The following is a 3,909-nucleotide window of genomic DNA, read 5'->3' as shown; positions in this document are numbered from 1 at the left end:
GTAACTGCCTATACAGAAAAGTGACATCACACTGAAAGTGATCATGTGGTAAGACAGAAAAAGTAGGGAGACTCAAAGTCTCACTTCTGTCTCTACAAGAACTCACTCTCAGCCAGGCATGGAGGCATATGTTTTACTTTAGTCCCAGCATGTGGTAGGCAAAGAAAGGCAGATCTCTGTGAGTTCAAGTCCAGTCTAGTCTATAAAACAAGTTCTAGGCCAGCCAGGGATACACAGTGAGACCTTGTCTCCAAAAAATTCTAGCAAGAACCAATGAAGGTCCCAAAGATATTCCATTAATGCCAACTTAGAATACCTCCATGACCACTTCCACTAGACTCTACCTCTTAAACATTGTCATGCTGGGACCAAGGCTTTAGGACATGGACACTGGAGGCAAATACTTAAACCATATCCGATCTACAGCATATGTGAAATTTGCACAGGGGATGTGACTAAAATTTCTGTAACATACCAACCCTTGCAAAACACAGACCTATTATTCATGCTACATTAAAATCTGTTGTCTAGTCATTATTCTTAATTGCAGTGAAATAGAATGAGAAAGAGTTCTCACAATAGAAAAACAAGCTGACAAACCGCAGTTGGCTGGTGCTGGGGAATTCCAGATCTACCAGCGGCAGAGACTGGCACAACAAGCACTTGCTGGAGGGGCTGGAGACAGTTCAGTAGCTTTTCAAATCTTATCTGTAGCTTTCGTTCAGATTACTTCACTATTTACATAGGTTGTAAGGCCTTTTTCTGCTTGGAGCCTCACCCTCTGGGAGGCTCCTCCCTTCTGCATGTTCCTTCAGGAGCACATCTGAGTAAGTTCAGTGCAGTAGCAGCAGCCCTCTAGCATACTGCGTTGGTTTAGCTTTATCATCAGGCATATGGGAATACCTTAGAACTCCAGTGCACTGGAGGACTTTCACTGGCTTGCAATCACTGGCCTGTTGGTGAAACATAAAGGGGTGGGAGGGTTGGGGAGACAGAGAGAGAGACAGAGAGAGACAGAGACCGAGACACAGAGAGACAGACAGACAGAGGGAGAGAAACTTGAAACACTTAGTTCTCTTTGGAATACTATTGAACCAATGCTTAAAGGAAACATTATAGTTTGGACATACATATCAGAAAACTTGGACAAATTTTTTAATTGTTTAATCTAAGAAGCTAGAAAAGGAAGAATAGAGCAAATGTGATAGGAAAGGAGGAAAAGGTGGGGCAAAGGTGATAACAACAACAACAACAACAAAGCAGTATAAATCAAACAGAAACCAGCAATGAAAAGTAAATAAAAACCAAAGGATAAAAGCAGAAATCAACAAAGCGAAGCTGATTCTTTGGAAAGGTAGTAAAAACAGGCAAATAAACAAGCTGTTTCTTTGTTTAGAGTCCAAGACAATCTTTTGTTTGTTTGTTTGTTTTTGTTTTTTTTTTTTTTTTTTGTCTTTATGAAACAGGGTTTCTCTGTGTAGCCTTGATGGTCCTGGACTCACTTTGTAGACCAGGCTGGCCTCGAACTCACAGCGATCTGCCTGCCTCTGCCTCCCAAGTGCCAGGTTGTGACCCATCCAAAGTGTGGTTGGAAAGAAGGTTTCTATTATAGACATGAGGGAAGAGAAGAGCCAGAAACATCTGGAAGAGTCTAGAATTGAACATGACCAGCATAACAGGCCAGGCTATGACATGGGGAGGGGGAGGTGGGAGGAAGTAGACCAAGAGAGGAGCTGAGGACCACAAGAAGAACCAAGAGAAGAAGAAGGACAAAGAAGCCAAGAGAGCGTGCGCATGGCCAAAATGGTTGGGTTATATAGCAAAGAGAAGCTGGGGAAGCGAAGCTCAATGGCTGGAGATGTTTGCCATGGGATAGGAGGTGAGAAGTATGGCGAGGGCCTGGCAGTCAGAGGTCAGCTTCAGTCTGCTTTAATATGTCAATAGGCACCTCAGTAGCTATTTGTTCTTGGCTTCCTTGAGACCCAACAGGTTCTGCTAATAATGATAGCATTCTGCCTTCCCCTGCCTCTCTGAGTGCTGGGATTAATGTGTGCCACTGGGCCCCAGATAATCTCAGGTGTGTGTGTGTGTGTGTGTGTGTGTTGGTTTTTTGAGATAGGGTTTCTCTGTGTAGTCTTGGCTGTCCTAGAACTTTCTCAGTAGACCAGGCTGGCCTCGAACTCACATCAATCCTCCTGCCTCTGCCTCCTGAGTGCTGGGATTAAAGGCATGCACCACCACACCCGGCCATAATTTCAAATTCTTAAGAGGACCCTATCTAAGACAAGGAAGAAAACAGCCAGAGACATCTAGAAGGGTCCAGATTGAACTACATACACCCTGAGGCCAGGGAATGAGAGAGGCGGAGAAGAAAGGGGGACAAAAGTACCACGAGAGAGCATAACCCAAATGGCTGAGTTATATAGGAGTCAGAATCTGGGGGGAAGGGAAGGGAAGTTCAGGGGCTGTTTAGTTTTAGGGTAGGGAGCAGGGTATGTCAGCCAGGATGGCTTTATAATGGATACTTGTGAGTAGTGAGTAGGTTACTATGTAGCCGAGGGGCTAACATAGACCTAGATGACAGCATAGAGCTTGATAGCATATGAGGATCACTCGCATAGTTTACTGAAGGAGCCATATGGTCTTTTTTTTGCCAGAGCTAAGGAGAATGACTCTAGGAACTATTTTGTTTGCTTGTTTGTTTGTTTTGTTTTGAGGCAGGATTTTGCTTTGTAGACCAGAGTGGCCTCAAACTCAGGGATCCACCTGCCTTTGCCTCCTGAGTGTTGAGATTAAAGGTGTGTGCCTCTGGGCATGGTGGTGCAAGCCTTTAATCCCAGCACTTGGGAGGCACAGGCAGGTGGGTCACTGTGAGTTCAAGGCCATCCTGGTCTACAAAGTGAGTCCACGACAGGCATGGATACACAGAGACACCCTGTCTCAAAAAACCAAAAAAATAAAAATAAATAAATAAATAAAAAGTGTGTGCCACCCCTACCTGCCTAGGAACTACCTGCTTAAGTCTTTTAGGGAGTGCTGCCTTGTCTAAATGCCAGATTTTGGAAAAAGAAATGTCTTAGAATCTAACAAGTTTTGTACCCAAACAGACAGAGTTAAGTTTGTTGATCCACTTTGGGATAAAGATGGAACAAAATACAGAATACAATTTTCTGTTAGGAAAAGATAATTGTCCCAAAGAAATATTGACTCCAGAAGATAAACAACCATTTCTGGATGGATTTAATGCCACCTATACAACACATGGTTTCCCTCTTGGTACTGTACACCCCATCAAAAGCCTGTGGCTGGGGCTGGAGACCTAGTGGTAAGGTGTGACTGTTGACCTGGTAAATGAACAGGATATACTAGTCAAACAGAGTTCTAAACCACTCTTTATGACCACAGAGTGCTGCTGTTGTCAGCTTTGCTTCAAAGGACTTCCTTTAGCAGTGACCAGCAATAACTGTAGAGATTCACAATTAGACAAAGTACCAAAATTAAGTAATTATTGAATGTCCAGCCCATCAATAGGACATCAATGTCATGCTTCCAAGGCTCAAGGAACATCATGGAAGGGGCAGAAAGAATGCAGGAGTCGGAGGAAGAGAGGAGAGCTTTAGGGAATGCAGATTTCCTGGCAGGGCATGGCCCTTATACTCTTGAATTCCTAGAAACTATAACTATCTGCACAAGATTCTCCATCAACATCCATAGAAAGAAGAGGACTTCGAGGGACCCCACTCCTCTCTGATGATTTACCTACAATGATGGTTGATGGGAGAGAGACATTTTCCTCAGAGGTGTAGACACTAATAAGATGCCCATGCTCCTGTAAATAAACATGGTGAGAACCCATGATCCTGTAATGTGGGGTTCTCTGCCATCACCTCAACCAGCAGAGAGAGTAAT

Source organism: Acomys russatus, chromosome 8 (genome assembly GCF_903995435.1).
Source record: "Acomys russatus chromosome 8, mAcoRus1.1, whole genome shotgun sequence".
In the NCBI taxonomy this organism is placed as follows: Eukaryota; Metazoa; Chordata; class Mammalia; order Rodentia; family Muridae; genus Acomys; species Acomys russatus.
The sequence above is the reverse complement of the archived record's forward strand: the minus strand, read 5'-3'. Positions refer to the sequence as shown.